Source organism: Xenopus laevis, chromosome 7L (assembly GCF_017654675.1).
Source record: "Xenopus laevis strain J_2021 chromosome 7L, Xenopus_laevis_v10.1, whole genome shotgun sequence".
NCBI lineage: Eukaryota > Metazoa > Chordata > Amphibia > Anura > Pipidae > Xenopus > Xenopus laevis.
In genome coordinates, this window is record NC_054383.1 from 64,927,237 (window position 1) to 64,942,696 (window position 15,460).

Genomic DNA, 15,460 nt, shown 5'->3' on the forward strand with positions numbered 1-15,460 from the left:
TTGTGTGAAACATTGCAATTATGTGACACCTATAGACACATACACCCAGTTACTAAAGATTACACTTTTTACTCCTGGGGTACACAAATCACATTCGAGAATAGATTACATTTTCACATCGGAATCGATTTTATCGACAGTGACTAAAGCCAAAATTGGAAACATAGATGTTTCGGATCACGCCCCAATTTCAGTAACATTGAAATTGAAAACACCTCAATCTGGTTCATATAACTGGAGGTTCCCGACCTATCTGAGCGCCAATGCGGATTTTCAACTGTTTCTCAAAATTAGCTGGGCAAATTATATAGATGACAATATTGACCATTGGGATAATCCACAACTGCTATGGGCAGCGGCAAAGCCGGTACTAAGAGGGCAAATAATCTCATATTTAATAAAACAAAAAAAATCATACAACGAAAAATATAACTTTTTACAAACTCAATTGACAGAACACTACAAACTTTTTAAAACAACCAACATGGATGAGGACAAAAATAAATACAAGGAGTCTAAAGCACTTTTTGATTCTTTATTAACTGGAAAAGCTTAGATATGGTAACAAAGCCGGGAAATTATTAGCACGTATAGCAAAAAGATGCACCCGCAACACTTATATACCAAAACTTATTACAACTGACGGATTGACACGAGACTCCAAACAGATTAGACATATACTGACAGAACATTTTAAGACACTTTATGAAGCCCCAGCAGACGATCTGAATGACGGTCTTCAGTTTTTACTGGAAGCAGGCCTCACAAAACTCTCAGTTCAAGACCGTGAAATCCTCGACCCACCTATAACGGAAAAAGAAATATCAGACACTATTAGACGTTTAAAAAATGGGAAAACACCAGGACCAGATGGATTTACGGCAGAATTTTATAAACTCCTACTACCCTACGTTACACCACTCTTACATACCTTATACACTGACACCTTACAGGGACACCCACTCTGGCAGGAGGCAAATGTGGCCAGAATCATATTAATACCAAAGGAAGGCAGAGATCTGACCGATCAAAAATTCTATCACCCTATTTCACTTCTGAACCAAGACTTAAAAATTTTAAACAAAATCACGGCAGATAGATTACAACAAATCCTACCATCAATTCTTACCGAAAATCAAGTAGGTTTCCTTAAGCGACGCCACCCAGTAAGAGCCCTTCGACAAGTTCTTACTGCCATATATGTCAATAACCTGGAAAAAAGAAAACATGGAATGCTAGTAAATCTAGATGCAGACAAGGCATTTGACAGAATAACACATGCACATCTGCGTGGTTTACTTAAATTTCAACACTTCGGCTTACATATGCTAAACCTTTTTAATAATCTATATTTAGCACCTACTACCTTTTTAACAGTGAACAATACTAACACAGACAGATTCCAGATTCACAGAGGAACACGACAAGGATGCCCATTGTCACCCCTTCTATTTAACATAGCGCTTGACCCATTATTAAGACACATACTTAAAAATCAGCAACTGGAAGGCATGACAATAGGCCAAACAAAGTTAATGGTGGTGGCATTCGTGGATGACATATCATTGTTCCTCAACCAACCTAAAACGGAAATTCCTATAATCCTGCAATTTATACAAAGGTTTGGTAAATTAGCCGGATTCCAAATAAATCTGGACAAATCTGAGGCGCTTCAACTATTTCATTCAGACCCTACTGACTGGCTCCCACACTTTCCTTTTAAAAAAAACAAAAATTAGTATTAAGTATTTAGGGATTAGATTACCATCACACTATAAGGATATATATGCCTTAAATATACGGAAAATAATAGACAATATTCAACAGGAGATACACCAATGGAAACATACCAATCTGACATTCCTCGGTAAAATTCACTTCATCAAAATGATCTTCTTTCCCAAATTATTATACCCATTGCAAATGTTACCTTTTTACATAAAATCGACTGACCTTAAAAGACTAAATCAAACATTCAGAACCTTATTTGGAATAAAAAATGACCTAGGATCAGTCTCTTTAAACTGCAACAACCTAAACATTTAGGCAGAGTTAATCTTCCCAACATCATGGAATATAATGAAGCAGCACTCCTTCGCTATGCAGGAGACTGGATTCTCAATAGAGATCTCTACACCACAACATCTTTAGATCACTACACTACTGAAAACTATTCCCTGAATTATGCACTACACACGCCAATAAATAATATTCCACTACAATTGCGTGACAATCCTATGTTCTCAGATACATACAAAGCTTGGCACGCAGTCAGGAAGAAGCAAAAACTATCACTGACTATTTCCCCTTACTTATCATGGATAGGAAATGAAGAATTTCCAATAGGCAGGAGAAACCCGATCCTCCTACAGTGGAGGGAAAACAGATTACGAAATTTATATGATATAATGGACGAAAATTATATGATATACTCTAGAGAAAAATTAAACGACAAATTTCCACTCACGACACCACATGTATTTCTAACTCTCCAACTTCTCCACTTTGCAACAAACACAGTAAAAAAAATGCCTGATGACAAAAACAATCCCTTTAACCGAATTTGGAAAAACAAACATACTAACCAAACAACTTCTCAAATATACCAAACTATGAGAGCAGTTATTGATATAGAGAACGAACAAAGGCCGGGCTTGAAATGGACAACAGACATTCCGAATATCACTATTTCGGAAATTTTCAAACAACACATGAATATTATGAAGCTTCTTCCAGTGAGTAGATATCAGGAGATGGCTTTACAAATACTCCACAATTCTTATCTAACTCCGATTAGGAGATATAAAAAGGGAAATTTGCCCTCAGACAGTTGCCTCAGATGCCAATCCCCCAAAGCAGATTTAATACATAACCTATGGTCTGGCCCCTCTCTCAAAAACTTTTGGTTGGAAGTTGCGGCGTATGGTGCTTAGATTACCGGTAAACCTTTTCAGGCTCAATTAGAATGGGCTATGTTTAGCAATGACACCACTTATACACAACTAACAAAAACAGACAAGAACCTGATTGGAAGACTAGCAGCAGCTGCATGGAAAACAATATTACAATATTGGCTAAACAAAGATACTCCCAACATAACAGTAAAACAGAAAATACATTACCTCTTTCATATGGATTGGCTAGAAACCACAACAAATAAGGAACAAAATGCCAAAAAATTCTTTAAGACATGGACTACATACATAGAAACCTTACCACAACAACTCAGACACCTCACAGTACACACATTTAGATGTACAACATGGCACGATACAGCCTTACTAACAGAACAGCCTTTGGTCATGGTCCCAACACCTCAGAGAACAGCTGCGCGACCGACACCAACTCAATTCTGATCCTCCCGAGAGCCACCTCACCAATAGGTTGATCACCTCTTACCCACAGAACCCTATGTAAGGTCCTAACTGTTAACTGTCAATTGTCATTTGAGCAGATAGTTTGTATTGTTAACTTAGTTAATATTGTTATTGTGACTTAAGAAGCTAGACATCTAACCAACTTGCAATACTATAAAATCTCATTGTCTAGTTCTGAATGTATACCTTATGTTTGAACCTTTAATAAAAAAACAAGTTTAAAAAACTTCGACTTCAATACTTCGCCAAATTAAACCTTCTGAAGTGCTATGTTAGCATTTGGGGACATTCTAGAGCATTTTTCTAAGTTTTTTGAAGTCAATGAAAAATCGTTCGATCGATGGATGAAATCCTTCGAACGATTTTACTTCGACTGCAAATGGGCAAATTGGATGTAAAAAAACTTCGAAGTCAAAGTATTTCTACTTCGAAATTCGACCTGCCCCTATGTGTTCCATAATTCTATCTTTCAGTTTTACGACCAGTTTGACCTACATATTGTTTCTGACATTTGTTAGTTACATTAATAAATAAATTCGGTTTTCGTATTAAAGTTAATGTAATGTTGTATTTTGTGGTAGAAAAAATAAATTCTGATGTTTTCTTTAGATATTTACAAGTGATGCATCTACTCGCACCACACCTAAAGCAACACTTCGTTTGTAACCAATTATTATGTTTTTGAATTTAATGAAACTGGGGGTAAGTTTATTACCCAATGTTTCTGTTCTCCCAGTTTTCTAAAATTAGTTCTCTTCTAAAAAAGTTCCTCTTGATAATGTTCCTTATTTGGTTGACTTGTGGACTGTATGTTAGTATACATGATTAAGTTTCAGACTCATCTTTCTTTTTTTATAGTGTTTATCATTTGTTTTATTTGGGTTTTTTATAGTATTAGTATGGATATTATCACTATATCTTTTAAACAATGTCTATCTAAAATACCTTTATTGCAACCCTGTTGTGATAATTTTTTATAAAGATCTTTGGATTTAACAAAAAACTAATCTTTCGTGCAAATGCGTTGACTATATGGTATATTATTAGTTAAATGTTTTGGGTGACATGATTTGGCATTAAGGATTGTGTTCACTGAACAAGGTTTTCTATAACTTATTGTGACAATTTATTCAGCATAAAGGATAAACATGTCGGTTTTTCTGGCACTGATTATGATACATTTGAAGAATTATATACTAGTGGCTGCTCCTTTTCTCCTTTGTCTCCTCAGGGAAAAAGAAATGTATATGCACAAGAGGTCTTCTCAGGACGTGAGATGCCTTCTGGATCCTTCCATCCTACAAAAAATGATTATGGACAAAAGACAAAATGGAGGAACAGAAGAAGTTTCTTTTCAAGCGACTCAGGAGAGTTAGACGAAAGAATGAGAACATAGAAATAGAGGAGGAAAAGGTTCTAAATCTTTCTGACAGAACTTTAACTATAGAAGAGCTAAATATCTTAGAAAAGGGTCTTACTGTCGTACAAAATTTTTTGACTTGTTGGATACAGTAATCGATATCAATAGACTTGTTAAAAAAATTTTTTTTAATGAAGATATGGGGGAACCCAGAAAACAGAAAAGTGAATCCAATTTTGAATTTAAACAATCAAGTTTTCCCAACTTCAAAGAATTAAAAACAAAAAACAACAAAAAAATGCATTTAGAAAATTTACAGCTAGATAACGATCCTGATTCAGGTAAGGTTGGGTTTGAACTTACCAAAAATAAATTTAAATCTAAATGGATCTAAAGAGATCATTTGATAAATATGTTTCAGAAAAATAAAGAAAATGAACTTGCAAATTTACATAATAAAGTAAACAGTACTAATAATTATTCATCATATAAAGATAATCTTACATTTAGAGAAAAACAAGCATTAAATAATCTTAAAAAAAATAAAACTATTGTCATCTGAAAAGCTGATAAAGGTGGCCAAATTGCTATTTTGAATAAAGAAGATAATTAAATAGAAGCAAATCTACAATTGTCAGATTCCTTTTCATTTAAAAAGTTAAACAAAAATCCAACTGAAAAATTCAAATCACAATTAGAGAATTTAATATTGAAGGCATTGGAATACAACATTATAGACTAAACTACTGCCACTTTCCTTAAAGTAGAGAATCCAAAAATAGCAATCTTTCATTTTTTCTGAAAACACACAAACCCAGTAGACCACCGGTAGGTCGCCCAATTATAGCTGGGTTTGGTTCCCTAGGAGAAAATGTGAATTTATAGATCACTTTTTGCAACCCTTAGTATTTAGACTACCTAGCTATTTGAAAGATAGCGGCCATCTTATAAATGCTTTAAGTAAATTCCATTGGGATACTGCTTATAAATGGGCGCCCATTGATGTTGTCTCTTTATATTCATGCATTCCACATAATTTGGGTTTACTAGCAATTTTTTTAGGATGGTGGGAAGAATTGCCCATTTTTGCAAGATAATAATATGTATTTCCAATACATACAATACTATGGATGTTTCATTGACGATATTCTAATAATATGGTCAGGTATACAAGAATTATTTATGGAATTCCTTTATGATTTAAATCACAATGACTTCAACCTTAAGTTCACAAATGAAATGAACACACTTTCTATTAATTTTTTAGATCTCACCCTTTATGATGAAAATAGTTCAATTGTCAGGACAATTTATAGAAAACCATATTCAGTGAACACAATCCTTAATGCCAAATCATGTCACCCAAAACATTTAACTAATAATATACCATATAGTCAATTCATGCGACTATGTCGCATTTGCACCAAAGATGACGAGTTTATTTGTTAAATCCAAAGATCTTTATAAAACATTATCACAAGGGGTTACAATAAAGGTATTTTGGATAGAGCGTTAGAAAGAGCAGCCAAAATAAATAGAAAAGATTTGTTTAAAAAATATAGTGCTAATACCGATAATACCTATACTAATACTATAAAAAACCCAAATAAAAGAAATGGTAAACATTATAAAAAAAAAAGATGAGTCTGAAACTTTATCATGTATACTAACATACAGTCCACAATTATCAAGAGGAACTTAATAATTTTAGAAACAAGCAAATTGTTAAAAAAGGACATAAAAACGTCCCTAGGAGAACAGAAAAATTGGGTAATAAATTTACACCCAGTTTCATTAAAGGGATCCTGTCATCAGAAAACATGTTTTTTTCAAAACGCATCAGTTAATAGTGCTACTCCAGCACTATTTCTGCATTGAAATCCATTTCTCAGAAGAGCAAACAGATTTTTTTATATTCAATTTTGAAATCTGACATGGGGCTAGACATTTTGTCAATTTCTCAGCTGCCCCAGGTCATGTGACTTGTGCCTGCACTTTAGGAGAGAAATGCTTTCTGGCAGGCTGCTGTTTTTCCTTCTCAATGTAACTGAATGTGTCTCAGTGGGACATGGGTTTTTAATTTTAAGTGGGAAATTGACAATATGTATAGCCCCTTGTCAGATTTCAAAATTGAATATAAAAAAATCTGTTTGCTCTTATGAGAAATAGATTTCAGTGCAGAATTCTGCTGGAGCAGCACTATTAACTGATTCATTTTGAAAAAAATGTTTTTTCCATGGCAGTTTCCCTTTAAATTCAAAGAACAACATAATACTTGGTAACAAACGAAGGGTTAGTAGATGCATCACTTGTAAATATCTAAAGAAAACATCAGAATTTATTTCTTCTACCACAAAAAAAGACATAGAAAATACAACATTACATTTAGGGGGTTATTTACTAAACTCTGAATGCAAAAATCACGAAAAAAATTGTGATTATTTTTTTTTAAATCGGACTTTAAAAAAAAATCATGAATTTTTCGATATTTATTAAACCCAGAGGACGGAAAAGTCAGAATCTGAAAATCCGGCGTCTCAGACCTGTCGAGGTTGCATATAAGTCAATGGGAGAAGTCCATTTTTTGATGTGCGCTGGATTTTTGGCAATCCACTGAAGTTTTCAGAGTTTGCGGGCAAAATTCGAAAAAATAGTGAAACCCAGTTGAAAAATCCTAAAAAATCCTGAAAATCTGATTTTTCCCGCAAACAAAATTTTCGGGAAAGTGTACTAATAAATAAGCCCAAGAAGACAGTGTGGATTTGGTTGAAGTTTTTTTCAGAAAATATTGAGATAAATTCGGACTTTGATAAATAACCCCCCTTACTGTAATACGAAAAACGTAATTTATTTTTTAACATGTAACAAATGTCAGAAACAATATGTAGGTCAAACTGGTCGTAAACTGAAAGATAAAATTAGGGAACACATACTTAATATTACAAAAGAAAATTGTGTAACTCCTGTAGCATAACATTTTGCAGACTGTAAGAATAGAGATGTGTCATTTTTAAGTGTAATTGGTATCGATAAAATAGTTCAAAATATTTGTGGAGGTAATAGAAATCCAGACCTTTTTAAAAAAAGAAGCCAAATGGATTTTTCACCTAGGGACCAGACAGCCACTGGGGCTAAACTATGCATTTGATATCTCTTGCTTTATCTAATAAACCCCTTTTATATTTATACATTTATTTATATTTATACTACATATATCTATATAATACCAGTAATTTTACATTGTGTATTTATAGCGTACAATGTACTAAATCTTTTTGATGTTTTGTACTTTGTACTATTGTTGAAGTGTTTTGTTGTATCTTAACAGTTTAACGATATATTGTGTATTTTATAAAAGAGCCACTAGAGGCAACGACATACAAAAACCTGTTGGTTAATTCAAACTCCGCCTAAGACATTTTCTATTGGCTCTTTTTCCTTAAAATATTGTGTATGTACCATAAGAAAGTTAGCCTATGATTTAGTGTCCTTATACATAATGTAAATAAAGACTTTTTGTATTACTTAAAATTTGGGCTCCTGGATTCTACTGACTTAATGACTTTGGTGTTCCGGAGTGGCGCCTGCCTGTAATTCAAGTTTTGTGTGTTGTTCCTCTTTGCTGAAGGTCTGGGGCACGAGCATCCGGACCCACCGTGGAAAGCGGTAAGCTTGTCTCTTAATTCAATGAATTCATGCTTCCTAGGTTTTAGACTTATAAATAACTCAAAAATTAAAAAAAAAAAAAAAAAGAAAGAAAATGAAAACCAATTGCACAAAATCTCTGTCACGACCGGCACCCAATACCAGAACAAGTGCCAAGCACCCTGGTCTCGGCTTCACCAGTAGTGTGACTACCGTTGGGCTTAGGGAGGAGCCCTCAGCTTACTTGGGTGCCACCTGGACTTAACGAGAGGTGCAAAGCAAGATGTTCTGGCTGGCAAGGGGCACGGCTGTTAGCAGAGTCTTTTGGGCCGAAGGTCACGGTACAAATGGAGCAGGCAAGAGAATCGTCAGACAGGCTGGGTCGAGTCAGGCAGATATCAAGAATCGTCAGGCAGGCAAGGGTCAAAGCTGGGTAATCAAACAGATGGGATCAGGCAGAAAGAGTAGTCGAGATGCAGGTAAAGGTCATAGTACGGATATCAGAATTGTCAGGGACAGGCAGGGATCAAAAAGTTAAAGATAAAGTTTACAGGAACAAACAGCACAAGGCTTCAGGAACCACTAGAATAAAGATTCTATCACGGGCACCCTCTGGAAGCCCTTTCAGTCTATTTATAGTTTAAATTTGGGGCCATTGCGCGCTGGCGTCGTTACGCCAGCGCAACTGCACCTTTAAGGGACATGTAGGCGCACGCGCCCATAGTGGAGCATGCGGCGGGCGACCCTGCCCCACAGGAATTCTTATTACAATCTCTTTCTCTATATCATACTTAAAGTTAACATAAAGGTGAATAATCCATTTAAGTGTAAAAACCACAAAAAACTGTAATACAAAACTGTGCCAAGTAAAAGCAGTCGAGGTCCCATAGAAGTCAATGGAAGCTGTGCTAATCCTATTGGACCTTTTTTTTACCATTCAGATATTTTTTTTAATTTGTAAATATATTTGTATATTTGTATCTTTTTCAGATTTTTCTTTTGTGGTTTTTTTCTGTTTCTATTTTTTTTTATTCAAATCTTTTAATAACTTTCATTGCATTTGTGATTTTAGAGAAATAGAGTTTAATCATGGTTTGAAGAAGCTCAAATACCAACAATACCACTTCGCCCTCTATTATTTTTGGAGGTTAAGAAAAAAAAGAGCGGCAAAAACAACAAACAGAACTTGTGCAACGAAACAGAATATTCCTGCATGCGTTTTTTTCTCAGAAAAAAAGTTGCACACCAGTGAGAATCACACTGTTCACATTTTCAATGAGGCTAAATACTTAAATGTTTTAATGAATTGGGAAAATGAATATATAACTAAAGCTATCCTAAGAATCATCCTGTGTGGCTTAATACAGAGGTAAAGATGTTAATGGGAAAGAAGAGAAAGGCATTTAAAAACTACAAATCTGTAGGGACAGAAGCTGCATTTAATGAATATAAACACTGTAATAAATGTTGTAAATCAGCAATCCGGAAGGCTAAGAAAAGAAATGAAGAGTTAATTGCGGTGGAGGTGAAAACTAACCCTAAAAAGTTTTTTAAATATATTAATAGTAAAAAGATGCAGGTTGAGAGTGTTGCTCCATTAAATAATGGTACCAGTATGGTTGTAACAGATACAGATAAGGCAAATGTGTTAAATCAGTTCTTTTCTTCAGTGTATACAATAGAGGAGTCTGGGTTCACAGGCTCACTTAATAACTGCACGAATGGTTCAGCTCAATCTAGTCAGTGGCTGACTCAGGATGATTCAAAAAGCTTTAATACAAATTAATGTAAACAAGGCTCCAGGGCCTAATGGCATACACCCCCGGGTTCTAAGAGAGCTTAGTTCAGTTTTAAACCAGCCCTTATTTCTGATTTTCTCAGATTCACTGTCATCTGGTATGGTGCCTATGGATTGGAGAAAAGCTGATGTTATTCCAATATTTAAAAAGGGATTACGATCTCAGCCTGGCAATTATAGGCCAGTAAGCTTGACATCTGTGGTGGGCAAATTATTTGAAGGCTTGTTAAGGGATCACATTCAAAATTTTGTCCTAATGAATGGCATTATGACCAACAATCAGCATGGCTTTATGAAGGATAGGTCATGTCAGACGAATTTGATTGCATTTTATGATGTGGTAAGTAAGATTCTGGATAGTGGGGGGGGCAGTAGATGTGATCTATTTGGATTTTGCCAAAGCGTTTGATACTGTGCCCCACAAACGACTGCTTTCTAAACTAAGGTCTTTTGGGCTTAATGAAGTCGTTTGCACATGGATAGGAAACTGGCTACAGGATCGGGTACAGAGGGTGGTTGTTAATGGGACATTCTCTACTTGGAGTAAGGTTCTTAGTGGGGTCCCCCAGGGCTCAGTATTGGGTCCACTTTTATTTAACTTGTTCATTAATGACTTAGGGGAGGGTGTTGTAAGTAATGTATCAGTGTTTGCAGATGACACAAAATTATCCAGCCAAATTAATTCCATCCAGGATGTGGCATCCTTGCAACAGGATCTTGACAAACTGGCAATCTGGGCAGCTAAGTGGCAAATGAGATTCAATGTTGATAAATGTAAAGTCATGCACCTGGGATGTAAAAATATCCAAGCCACTTATACCCTTAATGGGACTGCACTAGGCAAATCCATTATGGAAAAGGACCTTGGAGTCCTTGTAGATGATAAACTTGGCTGTAGCAAGCAATGCCAGTCAGCAGCATCAAGGGCAAATAAGGTCTTTAGCTGTATTAAAAGGGGCATAGAGTCACGGGAGGAGGGGGTCATTCTTCCACTGTATAGAGCACTTGTAAGGCCCCATCTAGAATATGCCGTACAGTTTTGGTCTCCATCACTCAAACAGGACATTATTGTATTAGAGAGGGTACAGAGAAGGGCAACTAAGCTGGTAAAAGGTATTGAAAATCTTAGCTATGAGGAAAGACTGGCCAAATTGGGGATGTTCACGCTGGAGAAGAGGCGCTTAAGGGGTGATATGATGACTATGTATAAATATATAAGGGTATCATATAACAATCTCTCTAATGCTTTATTTACCAGTAGGTCTTTCCAGCTGACACGAGGTCACCCATTCCGATTAGAAGAAAAGAGGTTCCGCCTAAATATTCGGAAGGGGTTTTTTACAGTGAGAGCTGTGAAGATGTGGAATTCTCTCCCTGAATCAGTTGTACAGGCTGATACATTAGATAGCTTTAAGAAGGGGTTGGATGGCTTTTTAGCAAGTAAGGGAATACAGGGTTATGGGAAATAGCTCATAGTCCAAGTTGATCCAGGGACTAGTCCGATTGCCATTTTGGAGTCAGGAAGGAATTTTTCCCCCTCTAAGGCAAATTGGAGAGGCTTCAGATGGGTTTTTTTGCCTTCCTCTGGATCAACTGGCAGATAGGTAGTTAATAAACAAAAAAAAAAAAAAAAAAGGTTGAACTCGATGGACATGTGTCTTTTTTTCAACCTTACTTACTATGTTACTATGTTACTATTACAGACAATTCCCACTCCTATTTAACATTGCCAGGTGTTACTTGCTGAGATTTTCTGTGACTTTTCGTGATTTTATTGTACAGGTATGGGATCTGTTATCAGGAAACCCGTTATCCAGAAAGCACCGAATTAAGGAAAGACCATCATCCAAAGACTCAATTTTATCAAAATATTCCAAATTTTTAAAAATCATTCAAAGGGGAACTCCACAAAAATATAAGCTTTTTTGAAAATTAAACATAATTTAAAGCAACTTTGCAATATACATTAATTAAAAGATATGCAGACTTTTCATGATTTTTTAATGGTTTCTGACAGTTCCCTAAGCCTAGCCCACTGCTCTCCTTCTGAGTTGGCTGACTACTTTGCTGAGCTGGCTGACCACTGTTACTTTGTATCAACACCCAGCTGTCCTTAGCCTGCATCCTCCAAACCCCACATGTGATTTCAATAAGGAACGGAATGCAGTTCATTGTGGGTTATGTAGTTCCTGCATGCTGTCTGCAAGTTGTGGAGAAGTTGATACAATTTGTAATATCGGTGTTTAGTCCCTCCTTCCCTGCCAGGATTTCAAATGATGCAGAAAGAGAACTGTTAAACAGTTGGATTTCAGCATAGAAAATGGCTTGTATTCATACTTTTTGAAGAAACAAGTAACTGTGATGGGTATTTTAGGGGTTTCAGTGTTATGTGGGCCTCTTTATAAAATTTTGGTTTGGAAGCCGGAGTTCCCCTTTAATTTTTCTCTGTAATAATAAAACTGTACCTTGTACTTGATCCAAACCAAGATATAATGAATCCATATTGAAAGCAAAACCAACATAATGGGTTTATTAATCATTTAGATGATTTTCTGGTAGACTTAAGGTATGAAGATCCAAATTATGAAAAGATTTGTTATCCGGAAAACCCCTGGTCCCGAGCATTCTGGATAACAGGTCCCATACCTGTATAATAAATGCAGGCTATTCAAGGTTCAAACAATATTCTCAAGCATATTTGAAGTCGTGTTTTTTTCCCACACATTTTTCCCCTACAAACACGAAAACCTCAACTTTTGATAAATCGACTCTAAGAATAAGGGTTGTCTATCTCTCTTTTAACCCTTTAAGAACCATACCTTAAGTCTGCTAAAAATGTAAACATTAAATAAACTCCTTTTTGTATGTTTATTTAAAAGTGTGTAATTTGAACTATTTTATTCTGAGAAAGGCTTCAAGCCAGAGGCCAAACTTTGATTATGACATGATAACACAGCCCTAAAAGATCAATGGAATGAAAACTGCCAAGCTGTTAGTTGGTTAAAGTGTGAAAATAAAAACTGTGTAAATAGATAGGCTGTGCAAAATAAAAAATGTTTCTAATATAGTTAGTTAGCCAAAAATGTAATGTAGAAAGGCTGGAGTGAACAGATGTCTAATAAAACAGACAGAATCCAACTTCCTGCTTTTCAGCTCTATAACTCTGAGCTAGTCAGCGACTTGAAGGGGGGGCCACATGGGAAATTTCTGTTCAGTGAGTTTGTAATTGATCCAGCTCAGATTCAAAAGCAACAGATATGACCCATGTGGCCCCCCCTCAAGTCTCTGATTGGTTACTGCCTGGTAACCAGGGTAACCAGTCATTGTAAACCAAGAGAGCTGAAAAGCAGGAAGTAGTGTTCTGACTGACATGTTATACATCAAATCACTCCAGCCTTTATACATTACATTTTTGTCTAACTAACTATATTAGAAACATTTTTTTACTTTGCACAGCCCATCTATTTACCCAGTTTTTATTTTTACACTGAACAATTCCTTTAATATATAATCCTTGATATGTTCAGTTTAGATTCAGACTCCTCATGGTCAGAGGAACTACAAAGTGAGGACAAGGGAGCAGAACTTTCGAATTCTTTAAAAATGTTAGGAGAAAGTTGAAATGTACCACAGGTACTTAAAAAAATCTACTTAATGGAGATTCACAACAGGATGAAAGTAGCATTTTCAAATGATTCCTAAGCAAATATGCTTTGCATAAGCACCTTGACAAAAAGTTTTATGTTAAATTGTTGTAGGTAAAAAAATGGATAAAGGGGTAAGAAAAGAATAAGCAGGCATGAGAGCGTGATTTATTTTTCCAAATAAAGCATGTTAGACTGAAGGGAGTAAATGTATGTTTTTACCCAGGAAATCCAAGACAGACTAGACGGCACTGGGTATAGGGCAATGGGTTTGAGCTGGAAAACATGATCCTCTAATACAGCCACACATCCTATCCTAGGGGAATAGGCCTTTCCTAATACACCATAACAGGGTTTCGTTATCAATAAATCAATTTAATGCAGTGTCTAAAAAGGTAGCTAAAGAAGGCAAAGAATGTTCACCAGAGCCTTTAAAAATAATTGTCACAAGTAAAGACCCCTCATTGTATGTGAAGCCTACACATGCCTATTAATATTTTAAGTCTGTAGTGCATTTAAAATCATTATTCCCCCAGCAAACAATGTGACTAAGTGACCATGTTGCACTTACCCTTAGAAAGAAAGGCAGGGAGCTTTTAAGCTCCAGATAATTAACATAAACCCATAAGGAGTTGCTTGTTCTAATGGCAGCAGTAAAAAGCCACTGTTTGTACATAAAAAGAATGACTGCCAGCTGCATTTAAATATAATTGTTACAACAAAAATTAGCTGTTAGTACCACAAAATATGCATGATTACTTGCCACATCAAGGCCCCTCATTGTATAAGACTAGACTGCCTATTATTGTCTCTAATGCCTGGTCAACTACAGTATGATGGTTATATTGAGCTCTTGCACAAGGGTATTTCTAGCAGCTGGTCAATGCTAATGTCGGGGATAACAAGAACAGTAGCGATTTCTTTCTTGTTTAAGGTAAAGTGGCGGGTCTGGATGTGTCAATATTTTTTGTACACATTGCTTCAGGATTGGTACAGCTACAGTGGCAGCAGTTAACAACTTGTGTGAGCTGCAAATAAAAACATGGGAAGATGGAAGTCCAAATATGTTAAATGATGCAACAGGTCATGATACAGGGGTGACTTTTTAAAATACATAACAAAGGTGTTCTGCAATCAAGGGGACCCCTCTTTTTTTAACCCTTTTAGTTGTTGCAGTTATACTAAGGCAAACGTGGATATTTGTTAATTCTGTTATGGGCCCATGGGAGAGCAGTGGGTTGTGTCAGTGGCGTAACTGCGTAACACGCTGGCTGCAGTCGGCTCCAGTGCCGCACGGACTAGGGTGGGGGGCGGGGCCCGGCTGCACGGCCCGTCCCCACCTAGTTCCGTCACTGGGTTGTGTACATACAGAATGGTTAAACATCCTGCACTAGAGAGTTGGTCTGCGCTGGCTTGGTAAGAAAGATCTCAAATGGCAGGATACACCTACACTAGTTTACAAGGTTGGCACCATGTTGGGGGCATCAGGGAATCTGGTAGTCTATGCAAGTGGGGATGACTAAGTTGACTCAAAGACTATTTGATATTCAATATTACAGATGCCAAGGTCATCCCCAGATGCACATAAAGTGGAGCTAACACAGAAATATTAACAAAATCAGAATGAATGAAACGA